Source organism: Dipodomys ordii, unplaced genomic scaffold (genome assembly GCF_000151885.1).
Source record: "Dipodomys ordii isolate 6190 unplaced genomic scaffold, Dord_2.0 Scaffold30, whole genome shotgun sequence".
NCBI lineage: Eukaryota > Metazoa > Chordata > Mammalia > Rodentia > Heteromyidae > Dipodomys > Dipodomys ordii.
The window spans coordinates 15,901,579-15,925,583 of record NW_012267246.1 but is presented as its reverse complement, the minus strand read 5'-3'; the positions used below and the strand labels follow the sequence as shown (position 1 = coordinate 15,925,583).

General features: G+C 37.8%; 1 pseudogene; it reads left to right on the top strand.

The window, feature by feature from the left end:
* The first annotated feature begins 3,786 nt into the window (after nt 1–3,786).
* On the top strand, nt 3,787–23,789 carry LOC105985573 (annotated as a pseudogene).
* Nucleotides 23,790–24,005: the final 216 nt, after the last annotated feature.

Genomic DNA, 24,005 nt, shown 5'->3' with positions numbered 1-24,005 from the left:
TTGGGAAGTATTGCCATTTTCACGATGTTGATCCTTCCAATCCAGGAGCATGGGAGATTTTTCTATATCCTAAATTCTGCTTTGATTTCCTTTTTCAGGTTTTTAAAGTTTTCATTATAGAGGTCCTTCACTTCTTTGGTTAAGTTAACTCCTAGGTATATTAGTTTTTGTGGGGCTGTTACAAAAGGAGTTGCTTTCCTGATTTCAGCCACACTCTCATCATTGTTGACATACAGAAAAGCCATTGATTGCTGAGGGTTAATTTTATACTCTGCTGGGGGATCTTTGATATAATGGTATCTACCTGCTATATTTTAATGAAGATTCTAAGGGCCAGAGGATGGATGTAAATTAACAAAAAATATACACAATTTGGTAGTATGCAAAGTCCTCCATATCGGTTGTCTTGACCTCTGGGTTTGTGATTTAAGTACCATATCATTGACAGGACATTTTCATTGTTGTTGGTAAAATAAACTATTTAAATAAATTCCTAACCAAATTAGACAAGTATCTCTGAACTATGTTCATTAGCATATAAAACATTTTCCCCAAATACCAGGAATGTTTTGTGCTCACCTTCTATGAGTTAATTTGAAAAATACATAAATATTTATATCTATTTGTACTTATTAGGATGAGTTTTGAAAAGTTTTTTTAAAAGCATTTCTGCATAGAAATAGAATATATGGGACTTTAGTGTAATTTTCTTACGGACAGAGAGCCAGAATTGATTCTAGAATTTATTGCACTGTGTATTTCACTTGGATTGCCTGACAGATCATTGGAGTTTAATTTTAATTAAAAAATATGAAGCATCATAGCCCCTAATAATCTTTAGCCTCATACAGTCATGCAGGTTTTGGAAAGTAAGAGAAAATTGAAATCATTCTTGGGTAGTGAAAATGTTTTTGTTCTCTGCCCATGGGCCAATTTACAGTTTACTTCAGATTCTTGAAATACTCATGCTCTGTGAGCACACTGATTAAGAAAAAAAATTAATTTACTCTGACACATCATCAGCTTAGTGTAGAGCTGACCTTCCCAGGGGAGTGGTTGAATAGACAACAGATTGCTCAGGCATACTAAGCAGAAATCAAGCCAAAGTTGGAGGACTATTTCAACCATTACCTTTGCCTCTGCACTATCTAGTCCTTCTATCCATTAGACCATCACCTGCTTTATTTTTTGGCAGGGGGTGGGGGGGTGCTAGTATTGGGACTTTATCTCACAGCTTGAGTGTTGTCCTTTAGCTTTTTCACTCAAGTCTAATGCTCTACCACTTGTGCCACAGTTCCATTTCCAGAGTTTTGGAGATAAGAGTCCCAATGCTTTTCAAGCCTGGGCTGGCCTTGAACTGTTGTCCTCACATTTCAGCTTCCTAAGTAGCTAAGATTACAGATCTAGGGAACTAGAGGACTAACATATTCTATTTCAAACATTCTGGATAAATTTGCTAATATATTTTTTTTCTTAGAGATTTGTCCTTATACTCTAAGCTGACCACATACATATATAGATCTTGGCTTTATCTTCTTTGGCTTTTGCTTGTTCTTCGCTGGTACTCTACCACTCCAGCCTCTGCCCAAGTGTTTTGCTGGTTAATTAGAGATAGAGTCTTTCAAATTTTTCTACTCAGGTTGGCTTTGAACCATGATCTTCCAGATCTCAGTTTCCTGATTCAGCTCGGATTATGGGTGTGAGCCCTTAGTGCTTGGCAGTCTCTCAGGACTCTTGACATTTGATTTGCTACTAGATAAAAAAAGTGAAGAAATACAAACTATTTAATATTTGGTTGTATTTTTGGCTAATATACTCTATACCCATTCTTTTTTCTATGCTTACCTTTATTCAAAGAAAGCCTGGAGGATAATATATTTTTTCCTCTCTGTAGACCAAAAACTTCAATAAAACTGAATGCAACACATCTTGACCCTTGATGTGGATTATCAGCTGTTCTGGAACTCAGATCTCACTGAAGATCTTTATGCTCTTCAAACTCATTGGATCTACTGGCTATTTCCTTCCCTTCTTATTTATTTATTTATTATTGTGAAAATACCATACAGAGGGGTTACAATTACATGAGCAAGGTAATGAGTACATTTCTTATCAAACATTGTTGCCTCCTCCTTTGTTTCCCCTTCCCATCCCTTCCCATATGCCACTCCTCCATTTTCCCCCTCCCACCCCTTCCTTTCTTTCCATTCAACGTGCTTGTATCTCAAAACTCCTGAGATGACTTCATTCATCCACTTTTGAGATCAGTGCTTTGTTGCTTTTCCACAGCAGAGTTTGATGAGCTGACCATGGCTGATAGAGAGTCCTCCCATAAAATAATTCAGATGTTTTAACTTATTACTTATTGCTTACTCAAAGGGGCTTCACTGTGATATTTCCATATATCTGTGTCATGAACTTTCATGATATCTATCCCTGTTATTCTTTCTTTCCCCCTTTTCTCCTCCCCATCTCCCCCAATACTTCACAATGCTCATAATGCTAACTTCATGCCTAACAGCTGAGATTTTAGAAGGGTACTTCTGTAAGATATTCATGGTGGGAATTTCAGATGTCCTTGAATTTTACAAAAAAAAAGAAATACTTCAGGGTGGCTAGAAGTTTATGATCCCATTCTAAGCAATAGATGAGACTGATTATGAGGTCACAGCATAGACCAAGAATGAGGATAATATTTTGAAATTTATATTTTAAAGTTATATTGTTTAACTTTAATGTTATATTACTATCTTCTTGCACACCTAAGTGGCTTGATCTACATATTTTAGAACGTATTTATTTTTTTGGGGAAATGTAATGTGTATCATTGTTCTAAATTTGCCAGGGAAGGAGCAATTCCTACTTCAATGAATGTAATTTGCTAATACTTGGTGAAATGAGAAAAGAGACTCTGATTGGAAATTTTTTTCCTGTATAGTCAGCTGTTTTAAGTTCTTTCTGTCGTGAATCAAAGGATTTTTAAGGCAGTTATAAAGGTATATTCAAATATGACTTGAGCAGATACACACATTAAGGGTTACTTATAATGGGCTCTTCCTTAAGAACAGAAACAAAATATCAGGAAGATTTATTATGGGTTGTTATTAAAACAAGAGTAACCCTGAAATAACTTTGCTGTCTCCTTATTTTACCATAAAATTATAAATACATGACTTTGCAAGAAAATGTAACAGTGCTACCTTTTATTGTTTTGGTAAATTTGTGGGTAGAGAGTAGAAAATTTAATAGAATGATTGCACTTCATTTTCAATTTTGTTCCATGATTCTTTTCTTTGTCTTTATTTTTTGGGGCCTATGCTATGTGATCAGTGAATTGGTAACACCTTTCTCCAAGTCTTTGCAAAGTATGGTCTAACTCAAGTATACCATTTACTTCCAATGTATCTAATGAAGTCTGAGAAAAGTCAAGACTGAGAATCAGGAAGCTTATGTGAGTCAAAATTTGATTTTGGAGAAACCAATGCATTGATGTGAACTTTGGGGCTTGAATATAAATATATCTAGTAAAATTCTTTTCTACAACAGATAAATAGGGACAACCTCATTCAAGATGTGATCTATGACTTACCAGATGCAAAGAAAAAAATGGGAGAGAATGACTTTGAAACAAGAGGACTCAGCTTTGAGGTTCTGGATCAGTAGTTTGAAAATGCACTGTGCTTGAGAATCTATTTCTGGGAGCAATGCATGTATGAGATTTTAGAGGTTTTTCGGTTCAGGAATCCTGGTTAAGGCTTAGTCATCTGCACCTCAGCAAGTACCCAGATGGGAGCCATAGAGCAGGTCCTGGCATCTGATGCTGGGTTACCACTGGCTTATCCTCCACAGATGTACGTGTGGCACAGACCAAGCATCTACAAGCTGCCAGTTGAGAAGAGCCAGTGTTTCCCAGAGTTTCATGAAGATGAGAAGATTTTTGAGTTTAGTCAATCAATGGTTAAATTGGATGTAGGTTAGCTTTGGGAAGTAGGTAAGAGCCTTAGAAGTTCTTTATTTTCTACTGCTGGTTAAGGTCATGTCCTCTGGGAATTCTCTTTTGGAGAAGGCAGAGTCTGTCATTCCTTAATGTGTGGCAAACTCTTTTTCTAAAGAGACTTACGTTTCTTCTCTCTAACATCAAGATAATATATTTTTCATAGTTTCTTTATGATGGATACGTAAGATTCTTTATGATGAATGTATAGTATACGAAGTTGCTAACTGAGCTCCTGGAATTTAGTAATGCCAAATAAATGTTCTATTGCTGTAAAAGGTGGTTTTAATACATACTTGATTTAGTGATCACGTTTTTAGTTATGGTTTAGTCCTTAAAATTTCAATTAGTCTTTAAGCATCTATTAACTATTTGCATGTTATTAATACAGTATGGGTTACATGAAAGGAAGAGGCATATCTCAACATGATATGGTTTCTTCTGGCCTCAAGGGGATATGTGGGCTGGATATAGTAGCCAGGCCCTATTTAACATAAAAACATAAAAGAACCTTAAGAAGAGGAGGGAAGAATTCAGTATGGTTTTATTCTGTAACTGTCTAGTCTTCATTACAAACAAAGGTACCTGGATCCTCTCACCATTGCATGTTTTCTGGTGAAAACATTGAGGAGGAGCTGCCAGGAGCCTTTTCACCTATGTGTTTTCAGGTTGTGTCATATAACACTATCCTTGGCAAGTTACTGAAGTTGAAGAATGAGCTTTTCTTTATTTATTTAGGGAATGATGCTCCAGAAATTTGAATGGAACAATGAAGCTTGCTGAGATTGGTTTGGGCAGGAGATAGGGCATGAAGGAGAGTAATGGAAGTGGTTATTCTGATCAAGCTGCCTTATATCAGTATAAAGACATGTCAAAATGACGCCTCTTTGGACAACTAATTAATAAAATATGAAAGAAAAGAAATTATTCACCCCAAATTGAATTATCAGTCAGCATAAAAAAGCAGTACAAGATGGATATCGCAGCGTACCCCTTTAATCTTAGCTGTCAGGTCACTGAGGAAGGAGGATCTTGATTGAATGGGGGGCAGCCTGAGCTACGTAGTAAGACCCCACCTCAACTTTGTAAGACCCTGCCTCAACTGACCTACTTAGTAAGACCCTGCCTTAACAACAACTGGGAAAAAAACAAAACAAACAAACAAATGACAGGTTTTTAGCAAAGGATATTTGCTTTCCTATATATGATTCCTTTGGATTTGGAGATGAAGTTTTACCATCAAGTCAACTAATTAGAGAACACTTCCTGTGGCAGATTGCTTAATGTTTTTGCAGGAACATACTGGAATCTATCTGGATTAGAAACATGGACTCCACAGATAATTTTTACTGGGGGAAATAATCTCTGCTTCATGCTTTTCAGAAGTGAGAGTCGTAGAGGGGGAAGTACTAAATTAAGGCTAGTTTTGGGTTTATAGTGCCTGAAAAAAAACAACTGCAAGTGTTGTAAATGGTAGAAGAGTAAACACAATTATTTCAGTGAGAAACAGGAGTCCGCAGAGAAAAGGGGACTCGGAACCCCACCATCTCATACAGCTGCTGTCTGCTCTAATAGCAATGTGTGACATAGTACTTCTAATTAAGAGAAGTCACTTAAAATAACTGACAAAAAGCAGAGACATATTCAGTGTGGACACTCCTCATAGCTGAGTGCAGTTGGGGACTGCAGATCTATGTACACCTAATGAACACTTGTGGTTCTGGTAAAAGTAAAATAAAGGGCCAGGCACTGGTGGCTGATAGCTGTAATTCTGGCTACTTAGTAGGCTAAGATCTGATGATAATTGTTCCGAGCCAATGCCATGGGCATCTTTGAGAATAATTCAGAATAAGAAGATTCTTATTTCCAGTTAACTACCAAAAAGCTGGAAATGGAGTTATGGCTCAAGTGGTAGAATGCTAGCCTTGAACAAAATGGCTCAGGGACAGCACCCAGGCCCTGAATTCAAACCGTAGTACTGGCAAACACACACACACACACACACACACACACACACACACACACACACACACACACACACACACACACAGTGATGGATTGGCTTTCATGAATAAAGAAGATTAATGTGGCCTGTTCTTCCGTTCGTCCTCATTGAAAATATTTGTGAGTCTCTGTTCAAAGTCTTAATTTTTTCATTGCTAAATGAATAATGGAGACTCTTCTTTAAACTTACCTAAACTTTAGTCTCTTCACTTCATAGAGCTCCTATGAAGACTAATGCTGAGCTATAAGAGATTCTAAAATCATCATTAATCTAATGGGAATTTATTCACTTAACCATACATTTTTACTCTTTGGCAATATTAGGATTTAAATTCAAGGTCTGCTTGCTAGATAGGCACTCTGCCATTGCCATTTAAGCCACACCCCTAGCCCTTTTTACTTCAGGTTTTTCTTAAATAAGATCTTGCATTTATGCTCAGGCTGGCCTGGACCATGATTTTCCTATTTATGTTTCCTCCCTAGCTGCAATGACAGGCATTTGTCATCAAACCCAGTCATTATTTGAGATGGATGTCTCACTAACATTTTGCCTAGGTTGGTCTTGAACCATAGCACTCCCAACCTATCCTAGTAACTGGGATTATAAGCATGAGCCTCTGTACTCAGCCTCAAAAATATTCAGTACCCTTTAGTGGACAAAGGGATCAAGAAAATGTGCACATCCAATTTGTAAAGAACTGGAAAGATCTGGAAACAATTATGTTAAGTGAAGTCAGGCCCAGAGCAAGAAAGGATACGTTTCCCCTTATATGTAGAAGCTAGCTTTAGCTTATAAACTTATAAACAAATACGTTGGGCTATGCAAAAATGTATAAACTGAAATACATTAGCTTTAAAGGAGATCTCAAATAGCATAATGCTTTAGAAAGGCAAAATCAAAGTTTAGCTAAGTAAAACACCAGGAAGCTGGTACTTGAAAGGGGTGGGGTGTGGTCAAGGAGAAGAGGGGGAGAATACAGTCAAGAACCCAATGTATATCATACAAAATTAGGAAGATCAAAAGACAGGGTGAATAGGGGAGGGATGGGTGAGAATATTGAAAGGGGTGACATTGATCAAGATAAATTGTATTCATAAACTGCTTTGTTAAGTGGCAACTCCTTTGTACAATTATTTAAAGATATATATGTATATATATGTATATGGGGGGAGAGAGAGAGAGAGAGAGAAAGAGAGAGAGAGAGAGAGAGTGTACCTACCATATTCTAAGTCCTGGTTGTACAAAGCTGCTGTACTTTTTAGGGGATAGTCAATGGACAGTTATGAAAATAATTTTTTTGTTCATTTGTTTTGCTTTGTCTTGTTTTTGAGACATGGCTTGCTTTATAGCTCGGCTAGCACTGAACTCTTTTTTAAAATGTTTTTTATTGTAAAAATACTGTACAGAGGGGTTACAGTTATATGAGTAACATTGAACTCTTGCTCCTCGACTCAGACTCCTAAGTCTCAGGATTACAAATTTGGCATGGCTTTGTTATTAGAGCAGATATATGCTGGTGTGTGTGTGTGTGTGTGTGTGTGTGTGGGTGGGTGTGGGTGTCGGTGTGTGCATGCCAGGGCCTGGGCACTGTCCCTAAGTTTTTTGGTCAAGGCTAATGTTCTACCACTTAAGCCACACTGCATTTGGCTGTTTCGGCGGTTAATTTGAAATAAAACCTTCATGGATTTTCCTGTCTCTATTGGTTTCAGACCATGATCCTCAGATCTTCTGAGTAGCTAGGATTACAGGACTGAGTCACTGGTATCTGACTATAATATATCCTTTTTATTTAAAAAAACCTGTTCAAACTAGTGATATTTTTCTTAATATCTCAAGCATTGCTAATGTAGATTATCCATACAGTAGTTGAAATCAGGGTCTCTGCTTGCTCAGCTTCCTTGTCTAGCACTCTATTACTTCAATCACACCTGTATCCTGGCTTTTTGCTGGTTATTTTAGACTGTCCAGGCCTATTCTTCCTATCCTAGCTACTAAAGTTAGATACTTCAGATTGCTGCTTCATTTGTGTATATTCCAGTCACAAGTAATGCCTGAAGGCTCAGAAAACAGCTTTCTTGACATAAGGACACAAGAGGTTTTATCTTTGTTGCTGTTCTTTTTAATGTACTTATAATGTACTATGTGATTTTTTTGTTTCTTTTGCATTTTCCTCCCCCTGGTATAACTCGTTTTTCACTGTATTTGATTCTGGTGCCTGGCATCTTGTATATTCACTTTTCTAATTTGGGGAGGAGAAGGGAAAAAACAAAATGCTTAAATAGTGATACAGGTTGACCCATTGTAAAAACCAGATGTACAAGATACTATGTTGAAAATGAACCTTACAACTTCAGCAGGGATGGGGGAGAGTAGTTGGAGAAGTGGGGAAGAAAGGGATGGTAGGGCAAAAACAAAGAAGGCTACAATGCTTGATAGGAAATGTACTCATTACCTAACTGTAACCCCTCTGTACAGTATTTTTACAATAAAAATATATAAAAAGAAAACAGCTTTCTTGCTAAAGGCTAAATGTTCATCAACATGGAGGATGTAGAACTTAAAGAAATCTCCAAGGGATCTATGTTTCTTTGGATCTAGCTCACTTAATATGATTTTTTCCAAGTCTTTCCATTTCCTAACAAATGTGGCAATGTCATTCTTTCTGATGGAAGCCTAGAATACTAGTATGTATGTATGTATGTATGTATGTATCTATCTATCTACCTACCTACCTACCTATCTATTGCATTTTCTTGATCCATCTATCTACTGAGGGGCATCTGGGTTGGTTCCATATCTTACCTATGGTGAATAATGCTGCAAAAAAACATAGTTGTGCTGGTAGCTTTAGTATGGCCTTGGTTTTTTTTTGTTATTAATAAGTTTTTTATTATGAAAATACTATACAGAGGGGTTACAATTACATGGGCAAGATAATGAGTACATTTCTTATCAAGCATTGTTGCCTCTTCCTTTGTTTCTCCCTCCCCTCCCATCCCTGCCTTCCCATCTTCCCTTCTCCCCCCACCCCCGTCCCCAGTACCGCTTCCCCCCTCTCCCAAAGTTGTAAAGTTTGTTTTTGGACATAATGTCTTGTACAACTCATTGCTACAATGAGTCCATCTGTATCCCTATTTAAACAATTCCCCTCCCCAAATTATACCAACATCAAATACAGTGAAAACAGGGGGCAGATAAGTTGATGTTCTGTGAAATGAACCCCAAGATAAGGTCTCAAATGGTTTTTCTTTCTTGCTATTGTTTCTAACAAATTTATAAGGTGATTTCTTTTTTGCTTTGTATGTCCATCCCCCACGGTATAACCCCTGTTTTCACAGTATGGCATTGTTTGTAATCATTTGGGTAAATGCCTAGAACTGAGATTACTGGGTCATAGGGGAGCTCTATGTGGAGTCTTTTGAGGAATCTCCATACTGCTTTCTAGAGTGGTTGGAGGTCTTATGGTTTCTCTTATAATGCAACAATTAGGATAATCTTATTAGATGAGCAGAAAAGCTCAAAAGCTATGAACATATGACTTTATAAGATGATGCTAAGCAAAATGAATCCCAAGATATGAACACTGAGGTTTTTCTTTGTTGTCGTTGTTTTTAATGTACTGTGTGATTTTCTTTTGTTTCCTTTGTGTGTTCTTCCCCCTATGGTATATCCCCTGTTGTCATTATATTTGAATTTGATTCCTTGCATCTTTTATATGCATTTATCTAATTTGGGGAGGGGAAGGGGAACAACAAAATGCTGAAACAAGGACACAGGTTGCCCTATTGTAACACTGAGATTCACAAGACACTATGTTGGAAATGAACTTTACAACGTTGGCTGGGGGTGGGGGAGGACTAGAAAAGATGGGGGAGGGAAGGGATAGTAGGAGAAAACCAAAGGAGGGGTAACAATGCTCAACAAGAAATGTATGCATTACCTCACATAACTGTAACCCCTCTGTACACCATCTTTACAATAAAATAACATAAGAACTCTCCAAGAAGAATTCTAAAACTGAGTCAGTTTATTATAACACTATATCAAAGGCTAGATCATTATATCAAGGACTAGGACTGTATAATTATTCAGATGATATGGTCTCCTACATACTATTTTGGCAAAGGTTTATTAGAATTTCTGTGGCATTGTTTCCTTAAAATGCATACATCCATGGCTTATGCCTCTAATTCTAGATACTTAGGAGGCTGAAATCTAAGGACCATGGTTTGAAGCCAGTGCAGGCAGAAATGCCTATGAGATTCTTATCTCTAATAAAATAGCCACCCCACCCCCCTGCAAATCAGAAGTGTAACTCTGGCAAAAGAAACTTAGGGCTAGTGCCTGGGCCCAAAATTCAAGCCCCAAGACTGGTACACAGAAACACACATGAAAAGAAAAGAAAACCTGAGACTTAAAACATCATACCGTCAGTGGAATTATTAAGGGTTAGACTCCACTCTTTTTTTTTTTTAATTTTCTTAACCTAGGTGTAAGGGTTTCAAAGCCAGGTTAACTAGGGACTATCTCATTAGAGTTTTTGTTAATTACCCTGTCCAGATAGGTGACTCACTTATATGAAACTTTAATTTCCTCTTTGCTAAATAGGAAATGAATTTTAAGATTTACATAGTTCACAGGCTCTTGTGCCTACCAGAACCACTTATCTCTGTCAGACTAGTAGTCATTGGACTTACTAGTGATTTTCCAAGATAGTTACATCAGAATCTGGAGGGATTGTGCAGACACAAGCCAACTTTGACACAATTCAGAGTTGACAGGAGTCAGTGATGGGCCTGTCTCTAATGGTGGGCCTGGCTTCCAGAGTTTCTTAGTGTGTGGGTCTGGAGAAGGCCTGGGACTATATATGTGAGCACATTTCTAGTGATGCTGATTCTGCTGTTTGAGACCACACTATGAGAACCTCTGGGTGAGAACAAGTTGGTGCAATTTATTTCAGAAGCACAATGATAACAGCACTAGGCAGTACTCTCGTAATACTCCATAGCAAAATGCCTTCCCATACAGTTTCATTTTATCCTCTTGGTAACACTGGGAGGTAGGTGTTATTAGTTCTGATTTATAGACGAGAACTGTACTATAACCATTTCTGATTTTTCTCTCCTAATAGGCTGTGAGTTCTCTGAGACAAGATTCCATCTCGTATTCAATTTTGTAGCCTCACCACATAGCAGGGTGTCTGGCAATAAATATTTGTAGAATGAATAGAGGGATTTGCTGGGAGTCACACAGGGAGTTTGTGGTAGAGGCTGGTTTTGAACCTGGACTTCTCACAGTTCAGTATTGTGCTTTTCTTTATCTTTGGGTTTACAAATCAAAAAGCAAGTTTGCTTATTTGTGCAGGAAGGCAGAAGTAGTGTTTCTTGTCTTATTCTAAACTAATCAATTGCTAGCTAAAGTAATTAAAAAAGTGTTTAGACTATAATAGCCAATCAAATGCAACATACCAGAATGTCTTGTATATTTTAGCTTTTTTAATTTAGAAAGTGCAGGCAACCTTCACTAGTTCATGGCAGTAAAAAAAATGAGTGTACATGATAATATTTTAAATGTTGATCTTAGTACTATCAATAGGAAAAATCTATCTGACTGTGATGGCTAAACTTCATTGTCTACTTGAGTGAATAAAGCAATATCTAGGACATCCCTAAAGCAGCCTCAGGGTGTCTGGGAGGGTGTGTCTGGAGAAAACTAGATTATGGGGATTCTACTCTAATGGATGGATTTATACCTTGATACATTAGTAATAGGATGGCAATATTTTTCTGATCTTGTTGCTACCACATGGACCATTCTGCTTCTCTGTGCCCTTCCTGCTGAAATGATCACACACCTCTGAAACCCTGAGCCCAAATAAATCACAACCTGAACTTGCTTCTGTCATCTGGTTAGTTTTACAATGTTGAGAAACAAAACTAATGATTTAATTTATATTGCATTTTATTTATTTATTTCTATGTCAGTAGACTGAACTCAGGCCCTAGGCACTGTCTCTTAGGTTTTTCACTCAAGGCTGGAGTTCTACCACTTAAGCCGTAGATCTACTTTTGGCTTTCTTTCTCATTAATTCACTCAGATCCTGGGTAGCTAGGATTCCAGATGTGAACTACTGGCACCTAGCCAATTCAATTTATTTTTTGCTAAACAGTAAGGATTCTCCAATCTATTATTAAGTGTGTAGGACAATAGAAAATACCCACTTTTACATTGTAATTTAGAACATTAGAAGCCTTGAAATTTAAAATGCTATATTTCTTTGTAAATAACTTATCAAGAGTGATTTAAACAATGTTTGCTTGTCATCTTATCTATTACTTTTATGAGATGGAATGACCAGATTTTCTGTACCTTAGAAAACTGTCACATTCTTTTCTAGTTTTATCAACTTCTCACATTGTATCTTCTGTGCTGCCAGTATTGTAAACTATCTCATAATTATTTTAATGTGAAGTATTTTTTGCTGGTATCACTTTTTCTGGGATGTATCTTTTCCTTTCTGTTCAATCTCTTCCTTCATTTATCCTGATAAATTTTTCCCATGTTTCTCTGGCTACATATGTATAGTCTCTTAAATGGTGGTATCACCATTCAGCTATTTCTTCTGTCTCTTTGGAGTCTGGATATAAATTCCACAGCAGCATTTTTATTTGAACAATGGATTCACCAGATAGTTCTACATTAATCAATACATGTCAGTTTGTAAAACAATGGAAATAAGAGGTCTTTCTTCAAATTCCTTATTGTAATTTTCTTTCCATGTGGCAACTAATGTCATTGCTTTGGCTTGAACACTGGCAAAACAGGTTGACATTTGGTTTTTATTAGTCTTTAATCCATTGCAGGTGCACCATTTAAATCCTAAGTGGTTTGCTATTCCTTGTGTAATATAAGCAAAAAGATGTTGAAACAACTTGAGTTTGTTTTCACATTTACTGGATGATGTGATTATGAGTCACACCACAGCATCTTACTCACCTCAGTCTTGTTTTATCTTCTCCAATATAATCATGTACAATTCTACTTTACTTTCTACTTCTCTTGTTTTACTTTCATCTGTCATTCTCTTTTCTTTTCATTCTTGTGCCAGTCCTGTGGCTTGAACTCAGGGACTTGCACTCCTGTTTGATTTTTTGCTCAGAGCTAGTGCTGTACCACTTGAGTCACAGTTCCATGGACTTCCAGCTTTTTGCTAGTTAACTGGAGACAAGGGTATCACAAGACTTACTGTTTGTTTTTTTTTAAATCAAGGATGGCATTTAATTGTGACCCTCAGATCTCAGCTTCTTGAGTAGGTAAGGGTAAGCATGTGCTACCAGTGCCTGGTTCAATTCATTCCTTTCCTGTTTGTTTTGTTGTTGTTGTTGTTGTTTTTTTGTTGTTGTTGGTCATGGGGCTTGAACTCTGGGTCTAGGTGCTGTCCTTCAGCTCTTCAGCTCAAAGCAAGCGCTCTACCACTTGAGTTACAGCACCACTTCTGGTTTCCTGGTGGTTTATTGGAGATAAGAGTGTCACAGATTTTCCTGCCAGGCTGGCTTGGAATCGTGCTTCTCAGATCTCAGCCTCCTGACTAGCTAGGATGATAGGCATGAGCCACTGGCTCGGAGCATCAATTCATTTCTTTATTATCCACTTGTGTAAAATGTCATAAAGAAGGTAACAGAGCTATCTGGCTTTCAGTCTGTGTAGGAACTCAACAATAGATGGAGCTTGATGACCAACTGAAAAAAAACACTGTGGTCATTCATTGATCATGGGCCAGCCCTAGGTTATGTGTAAGTGTTTGTGAACTGAAGAGTTCACATGAAATTTGTACCTCAAGTAATTACTGTGATGACTGAAATGTTAACTGTTTTTCTGGGAGATTGGTATTCTTAAAAAATGAGGCATGCTTAAAGAGTTTCATGCATATTGAAAGCATGCAAAATGAGGATCACCTATATCTAGAAAAAGTTAATTCCCATGCCAAGATGTGTATAATTTCAAGACCACCCACTGCCAAAATAGTGTTCAAATATATCTTCTAAGTTGTTTAAATAAATAACTTTTTTCTTTTGCTTCCAGATGGGCTCATTAAATTAAAAATATCAGAGATACATATTCCAATGTGGCTAAAAATGTATGTGTTTATATATATTATGTAAATATATCTATATACACATACATACTTGGGGTGAGAGAGAGGGAGAGGAAAAAGGAGAGAGATGGACAGAGGGAGGAGAGGGATTCATAAACTGGTTCAATTTCAACTTATATCAACCTGCAGAGAGAAAAACTCAAAAACTATACAATAATTTGTCAAGGTTGGATTATTTGAATCTCCTGCTTTCCTAGAATTTCCCTCATATTGTTTTCTTCTTCTGGATGGATCAGTGATGAAATGAAAAGGATGAAACTCTTGGGCATTGTAGGTGAGATAAATTTTCTGATAGAAAGGAAACTTGGGCTGTTTAAGTCTGCTGTCCTATGAACTGCTGTATTGGAACATCTGGAGAGGTTTGCAGGCATTTAGACCCTTATTGTCTATTACAGTGGTCGGCATACAGTAAACATTCAGTATACAAACATTTTATTGAATGCTTTATAGGCCTTAGTAATGCAAGGGCAAGAAAATATTGTCTTTGTTTTCTGCATTATAATTTCTCTACTGAGTTGCAAATTAATAAAATTTCTAATTTAATTCCCAGTACCTGGGAAGTCCAGTAAGTCTATTAGACCTTTCCTGACATAGTTATAGTTATCTGAAGCCAAGACTGGAGATCAGTGTTCCATGTTCAGGGAGGTTCACATTCGCAGTCTATGTCTGTTCACCAGGTTTCTTCATGGGGAGTCACTGGAGTAACTGCAAAATGGAAGCAACATCCGCAGAGAGATTGAGCCAAAAAATCCTGAGAGAGACCCATGACAGTGCTCATTAGGCCCCATCTGGAAAGCCACATCCATCAATTACTCCTTGCCATGACTACTCCGTGAGGCAGGGCACCACATAAGGAAATAAGTACCAGCAGTATTTATGTCTATGATATAAATCATTAGCATCCCACTTCGTAGATGCATAAACTGAGGTGCGGCTAATTGTAGGGATAAGGGCTTTTCTTTTGTTTTTTCCTGAACTATGTCTTTTTTTTTTAACTGGGTTTGTGCTTTTCTCCTTCCCTTACATCTAAGCATTTAAAACTGAGCTTTCATATGAGCAAATGCAGTCTGTATAGTAAATGTACATTATGTGAATGAATATGCATTGTATTTGCATCCTGTCATGAATTTGAAACCTCTTTATAGAATTACTTAATGATAATAATAAAACATTGTCTTTTCTGAAGCTATCTTTCTCATCTTCTATTGAACTTGCTCCATCAACTTTCACAATCCTCTCATTACTGTATCTATACATTAAGAATTAGTTTGTGGTGCCATAGTGATTTTTATGTTTTGCTTTGACAGTGCATGCCTAAGGCCTATCTTTATTCTTTATAATCTTTTTATTAACATGGTCTATGTACAAGGGAGTTACACTGTGACATTTTCCCTCCTCTCTTCTCAAAACCATTTGACTCATTCCATTGTTTTGTTTTCATGTGTGCGTATGATGTCCTTAATCACTGTTCATCCTTTGCCCCCCCTTCCATGGTTCCACCCCTAATGGAGCCTGTTTTACTTTCCTGTCAAACACTTGGTTAGTGCATATTATTTGGGCAGAGGAGTTTTACCAGGTATTCCATACATGCATATATAAAATTTTAAGTAGATGAACTCCTTTTATATTGCTCTCTTTCCCATCCTTGTAACTCCCTATTGATCAACAGCTTTCAATGAGTTTCCTTATATTATATTTTAATATTATTCACCCTCCATCATTCTCACCATTCATTTTCTTTCCCTCCCTCTTCCTCATTCCAGCAGTACTGCAAAAAGGAACTTAAGAATTCCTTCATGGAGTGGGCTAGGCACCGCGAAGACACTAGTGTACTTTCACTGGAATCTCATTGTGGTTCTGATCTTAAAAGAGTTATTTAAAAACATGTCAGTTATGAAGTATAACTAATCTTAGCAGAATCTTTTGGAGTTCCAACAGCACAGTCACTGTGGGAAAGAAGTTTTCTTGTGATATTTTAATGCTGGCACTGGCCAGGGCAAGTGCTGCAATGACTGGAAAGTTCACAGTGTGGAGTGTTCACCTTCCTCTTCCACACACACTGGCTTAATGGAAGCACCAACGAACAAATATTTCTTTGTCTGTGGAAAAACATTTTGAGTCAACCCTCTTCCTTTATTTCCCCTAAATGCTTCATTTGTGATCAGATTTGTAGTCACAAATATAGCAATTCTTGAGCACGGCAAATTTTATGTATACTTAAGGGATATTGTTTCACAGTTTTTTTCCAAGAGCAATGCTTTTCACTCATTTGACCTTCTCCCTCCCTATTTAGATTAAATCCTTAGATTGTAATTATGTATCAAGAAGATGGAACAAAAAACAAAAGATCAATTCCCAGCTTAATATTTCTGGTTGTATAATTGTCATCCATAGGAAATGAAACACTAACAGCCTCTGTATTTGTGTGTGTGTGTGTATGTGTGTGTGTGTGATGGTATGGTACTGAGGCTTGCACTCAGAGCCTTATGCTCTTCCTTAGCTTTTTGCTCAAGTCTACCACTTGAACCACATCTTTTTGTTGGTTAATTGGAGATAAGAGACTTTCCTGCCTGGGCTAGCTTTGAACTGTAACCCACAGATCTCAGCCTCTGAAATAGCTAAGATTACAAGCATGAGTCACCAGTGCTCAGCTTCAACATAACCTTTTAACGCATGGCAGCACACACTGCTCCTATATCAAAACTGAGCTCTCAGGTTCAGAGAAACAAAATAATGGACCTGCCTTCTAAGGTCTCCACCTCCAAGTCCAGGCCTTCTCCTATTCCAGTGGCCACACTTTTTCCAGAGAGCATAGACTTGCTGTTGGGACCCATCTTCTTTTTGGTGCTTTGTAAGATCCTTTCTGTTTTATTTTTTACAAGGCTGTCATTATATAAGAATTATATAAGAATATGACTTGCAGAGAACAACACAAAACCAAATCAGAACACTGGGCTCCTGGATATCCTAGGCACCTTGGGAGAACTCTGCTGGATTTCACACTCCTTTGTAATATGAGCCTGGACAGAGACCTGAATGCATTGCTTCCTGCTGATGCCTTCCAGGACCTCCACACCTGGCTCTGCTACACTGGGTCTTCTGACAGCCTCAGCCCTTGCTGTGAGATGCTGGTGGCTTTTCCCCTTCTGTGTTTGCATCTTCTTTTTTTTATGGCAAACAATTCCCTCTTCCTCATGGTAGGTCCCCTAGTGCAGGATTTTACTTGTTTAAGAAGAAAAAAAAATCAATATTTTGCTACCTACTTGTCTGGCTGTGAATATATTTATATTTCCAATTCTTCCTTCCATATAGGATTCCGTAGGGGGTCTAAAAGTTTTTTTGTACAAGAAGTGGAGCATGCAGAGAGTTCTCCTAATCTTATCTAGGCAGCACTGTGGCTGAGATTCAGTTCTGCTCTTTAGAACTGCCGATCGTGTTCCTGGGCAGAGCAGCTGGAAATTGGTCAATTAGAGTGTCTTGTTGGCAAGATGTTGAAATGTGAGTCATTAGCAGATTTGCTGATCTTTTTGACCTGTACCCTTTCTGAAAACTGATTAGAAGGCTATTTTTGGTCGGCTTTGCCTCCGTTTAAGCATATATTTCATGCTTCTTAAATTATGATAATTTGGCATGTCCACTGAACGAATCTGTCAACATGTTAGAACTGAGTCAAAAGAGAAAGAGTATGCCAAGGTTTTGTAGTCATTACAAATCAAAGTAAAGTGCCCAGTGAGTCAATATGAGAACCAGTGACTGTTGTTAAACTTTGTCTCAGGGGAAAATGCCTGAGTTCCTTCCTCCTTCATGTTAGGGAGAACTATTGCAGTCAGAACTACTGAACAATCCAGGCATTTGGTGTTTATGATACGATCATTCCTGTAGACCAGTAAAATGTTCTCTCCATGAAGAGTAAACACTCTATACAAGTCTTTTTTTTAATGTTTTTTAATTGTGAAAATACTGTACAGAGGGGTTACAATTACATGGGCAAGATAATGAGTACATTTCTTATCAAGCATTGTTACCTCCTCCTTTGTTTTATTCCTACCATCCCTTCCCCAACCTCCCTACTCCACAACTACACTCCCCGCTACTCTTCCCCCCCGCCTAAATTGTAAAGTTCGTTTTTCAACATAGTGTCTTGTACATCTCATTGTTACAATGGGTCAACCTGTATCCCTATTTAAACATTTTGTTTTTTCCCTTTCCCTCCCCAAATTATACCGACATCAAATACAGTGAAAACAGGGATTATACCTTGGGGGAGGAACATACAAAGCAAAAAGAAAATCATATAGTACATTATAAATACGTTAGAAACAATAGAAGGAAAGAAAAAAACCCACTTGTGTCTCTGTCTTGGGGTTCATTTTGCTTAACTTCACCTTATCTGGTCATATGTTCATAGCTTTTGACCTTTTCTACTTGTCTCAGACATATACTAGATATTGCAAATGAGGAAAACCATGAGACCTATGTTTCTTTGGGCCTGGATTACTTCACTTAATATAATTTTTTTCCAAGTCTTTCCATTTCCTAACAAATGGGGCAAGGTCATTCTTTCTGATGGAGGCATAGAATTCCATTGTATATATAAACTACATTCTCTTGATCCATTCATCTACCAAGGGGCAACTGGGTTGGTTCTATATCTAGGCTATGGTAAATAATGCTGCAATAAACATAGTTGTGCTGGTAGCTTTAGTGTGGTCTTGTTTGTAAACATTTGGGTAAATGCCCAAAAGTGGGATTGCTGGGTCATAGGGGAGCTCTATGTGGAGTCTTTTGAGGAACTTCCATACTACTTTCCAAAGTGGTTGAACAAGTTTACACTCCCACCAACAATGCAGTAGGGTTCCCTTCTGGCCACATCCCCTCCAGCATCTGTATACATTAAGCTTGTAGATAAGTATAGTCAAAGGCATTGTAGCCTTGGATTTCTGTAATTTGTGAGCAATATAGCTTATTTACCTAGTCTCCCTCACATTCTGGAAATGTTGTCTAAGGATGTAATTTGTTTTGGAGGCTCAGTTTGGGGAAGAACTTTGTTAGCTGGGGATATGCTATCTAAAAATTTATTGGAGGTGGGTGCCAGTAATCCTAGCTACTCAAAAGGCTAAGATCTGAGGATTGTGGTTTAAACCAGCTTGAACAGGAAACTCTGTGACACATCTCCAATTAACCACTGAAAAGTGGAAGTGGAGCTGTCTGTGACTCAAGATGTAGAGGGCCAGCCTGAGCAGAAATGCTGAGGGACAGCACCTAGGCCCTGAATTTAAGGCCTACAACTGTCACCCACGCCCACTACACCTCCCCATCTATCCCCCTCACTATATATGTGTGTGTGTGTGTGTGTGTGTGTGTATCTATGTATATATATTATGCTAGTAAAAGTTGAGTCACTTTGGAACATCATATGAAAAGCCAAAGAAGATTCTGATTTTAATTCATAGGTGAACATGTTTTGAATAGGTATTGGTAAAACACTGACTTAGGATCACTAACAAGATCCTGCCAGTAAGTTCTCCTTGTCTCTTTTTCAAGGTCTTATAACTGTTTTGTAGAGTCAGGAAGACAGAAAATTAGTTATTTTTAGGTATTTTCTTGATGAATTTCTCAAATCCCTATTGTCTCTAGCAAAAAGCTAGGGGAGACTTTCTCTCTCTCTCTCTCTCTCTCTCTCTCTGTATATATGTATATTGTATATATTATACTGTGTTAACATTTTTTGGCAATGAAAGTAAAGTTTGGACTCTATAATTTTGGACTTTATAAAGGCCCAATGCCACTAGGATATCCTTGTACACTCTTTGTACATAGTCTTGCACATTCTGCCCTCTCATTTCACCTTTCTAGGGTGATAAGCTATTCAGTTTCTCAACTGCTCCCTAAACCTTCAGGATAAACATGGTTTTGGACACATGCCACTTCTTTAAAAAGTATTTCCCAGATTTCTTTGATTGGAATGAGTTGTACTCATAAACTGACGTGTTGAATTGAAATCCTTTTGTATAACTATCTAAAGATGATAAAAATAATAATAAAGAAAAATATGTTTCATAAGAGTTAGTCTTTCTGTTGCACCATCTCCCAAGTCATGACTTTTCTTAGGGGACTTATATACTGATGAGATAATGTAGCTTTGGGATAGGGATGGCATTAGGGCTGAAAGTGTAACCACTCTACTTGGAACAGGTGGAAGAATGGAGACTCATTAGCCCAGCACAGCACAGGCTCACTGTGCACCAGTCATGTCCCAAGCCTGACCAGTGCCTATGCAGCTCATGGTTTATTGGTGGGGGCCCTATCACACCACTACTAATAACAAGACTGGGCTGTATTGCACACTGTGGTCAGTGAAAACTATGGCTGAAAGCAATTTCCTGGAAAATAGAATTAATCCCAGTAGCAGCGTTGCTGAATCCCAGTAATAGAGTTTGGGAAAGTTCTTTGAGAAGCTCATGCTGGAGTCAGGGCCTCAAGGAGGAATAGGATTTCAGTAGGTGGAACTGGGGGAGAGGGATACCATAAACAATGACCTGGCTGCAGGGAATTGAATAATTCAAGAAACACAGGACAGATTGGATGAATAGCCAATAAAGTCAATTGAAATGATAATATTAAGTGAGTCTGTGATCTTCCTTTTTTAAATTTTTTATTCCTGGCACAGGAATGCATAATCTAATGTACATCAAAAAATCTTTATTCATATATCTCTTTCTGCTTATCTAGCCTATGTTATTTGTCCTATTTCCCTCAAGTTTATGATTTCTTGGTATACAGACCGATTGCAGTTCTTCTCTAATAGAAGACAACTGGGAACTGACAAGGAGGTACTAAAGGAGTACCTAACCAGAGACAATAAAAAGATTCATTTGAATAGGTATCTAACTCAGAGTTCTCAAAGTGTGTTCTTTTACAAATACAAAATAATGTGTGGCTCCTCTAACATGCTGGGCAAAGTCCATTATCCTATCTGTCTTCCTTTATCACTTAAATTCACTCCATGTGGAACCACCATTTTAAATCCATCTTTCTTTGCTCCAACCATTTTCTCTTTAACTGGGACAAAGGAATCTAAGCTTATAGCTTCCCATGAACAGCATGAAAACCTTTTAAATTACATGGCACTGATGGATTTTCACCCCTTCCTCTAAACACAATACATATGCTATCCCTGGGGTTCACTTAATGCTTCCTTACTGATGATAAAACTGCTGCTTGGCACAGACAAGGGCCAAACACACTGCATCACTGCACACTCTTGTTCAGATTGCAGTCTAAGCAGTGAAGCTGAAATGGCAAGTCTCAGCCCCACTCCTTGCGGCACACAGCGTATTAAATGTATGCTTGCTAATGTTTCTCCTCTTGAATGTGAAATACATTTGCTGCTGCCTGCAGATCACCATGTCCTAAGTGGATGGGTGATTCTCAATTGTGTGCTGTGGATGGGCTGAGGAGAGCTTGGGGAAAGGGCTTGAAAGGGGAACATGATGTGACTGTTTTAATGTTTCACCTCTGGGAGGCTCCATACAGGAAAGCCTGCTTGCTTTTGGTTAGAACGAAGTTACTACTCTCACTTTCTCCTTTCTGTGAATAATCTGCAACTTCTGTACTTGTATATAAAACTGTATGTAGGAGAAATTTAACAAGAAATGTTATTTAATGAATGTAGAGAAACTTGGATTGAATTGCTGAGAGTCAAGACAACAAAACAAACTGAGGAAAAGAATGGATTCTTTAACATAGGCTGTCATGTGGTTCTGACTTGGTCACTTCCAATAGGTTTTTTTTTTTAATTTTTAAGTAACAATATTTTATTGTTTGACCAAGCTCTCTTCAGAGTAAGCTAGTTATTACACAATATAAAAAAATCAATAACCTCTTATTCAAAATGAATTATTCTGTCTTTTTAGCAAGTATTACTTCTATAAACAAATGTTGTGTTTAAATGTGTTTTATATTCCATGTTCACACCTCTTATCCTTCGTCGTAAGGTGACAATTCAATCACAGTTTCCATATAGTGTTGTCACAGTATACATAGACTTTTACAGTTGGAATGCACAGAAACTATTTTAAAAGGTCAACTCTGAAGAGGAGACCAGGATCTGGCTTTTGTAAATATTTCATCACATTTCCCAAGTGTTTCTATAACTGCTTTTTCTAGGCAGTTGTACACAATAAATAGATAGAAGGCAGGAAAAGGATACTCTGGAGATTTCTCTGAAGGTTTGTGCCTTCGTGTGTGTGTGGGGGGGGGTGACTGCTACAGCACCTCTTTGGTTTTCAAAGGAATAGAAAGAATAACAGATTTTCACTACAGTTATCAATCTCACTTGGCACTAATGTCAGAATAAAGGTAGATTTAGTTTGAAAAGAAAGAAAATCATCCACACTCCAGTGTATTTACCTCTAGTTAAAAAATATTGGAGGTATAAAAAATGCAATGACTAACCTGTTTAAATTAGACATTGAACACACTAGGTTTTTAAATATACAATTTCCAACTTAAAAGTCTTTAGTTTTACTTCTTTTCAGAATTTTCACCTGTATTTATAACTTTAAAAGAATTGTTTCACTATATCCCCTTGTAGGATAAAGGACTTACTACAGTGAAAGAGCAGATTCAACTTTCAGATTTGTGAACTAAATAATACTTCAATTAAAAGCAATTTTAAAGGCAGTTTCTGTACAAACACTGAAACATATCGCAACAGATTTTTTAAGAAAAAATATCTTTTTCTGATACTTTGAAATATGGTAGAAATAACATTTAGCTGTCATGTGTATATTGAAATATCAAGAGTATGGAAAACCTTGATGCCTTTATGAACTGTAAATGTGGAAAATGTAAATGAATACTAACGTTAAGTCCTCACCTATCTAAATGAAAGGAAAATTAGTTATCAATATGTCCCAATTGTTGTAATAACAAATAACCCTGACCAGAAGATGTGGGGAGTTTCACAGAAAAACCAACCAACAAACAAGCAATCTGGTGTATAGCAGAAGAACACTCATCAACTTAAATCCGTCTTCCATGTTGGTTTGGAAACCACTATCTTAATGATTTTACCCATGAAATTCCAAACATCCATATTGGCTCCTATGAAACTGGCAAAAACCACATCTACCCTACAGTTGGCCTGCCAAGAGACCCTCCTCCACCCTAGCAAATACCATTGTCCAGTGTGCCACCTGAAAACCCAAACCCCGCATCCCCTGACATGGTTCGCTGTTCTGATGAAACGCCTTTCATGACCCAGCAGCCTTCTGCCCAAAAGTAGTTTCTGCTGTGTCAGCAGAAACAGCTGTTCCTCAGAGCTCCTCTCCCACAAGCTCAGAGCCAAGGCCGTGGCACTGTCAGAGGAACTACAGGCCAGTGGCAGGGATAAGCAGTGAACCCAGTGCCGACACCCACACTCCCAGCATAGGAAACAGCCAGCCAAGTACTCCAGCCCCCAAACTGCCAGTCCAGGATCCCCAGCTCCTGTCCCATTGCACTTTGCAGACAATATCCTTTACACTATTCATATGGGAGGCTATGGCTCCGAGAATCCTTTCCAGTGTAATATATGCGGATGCAAATGTATAAACAAGTATGGTTTTGCCTGCCACCTTGCAAGAAGGTAACCTAACCAACAGTGAAAACAATCCCGTGGACTTTTTTGGCTTTGTAGTTTGGTTTTGGTTTTTGGTCATCCCTAATAAGGCATGTGCTAACTTAATGTTTATCCAATAGGGTTTTCATACCCCACAGCGCAGGAGTAAGTTGGAAAATGTTTTTATTGACTCTATCTTGTTTGTGCATGTGGCAGGGACAAAGGCAGAGACAGTATCCTCCTGGGA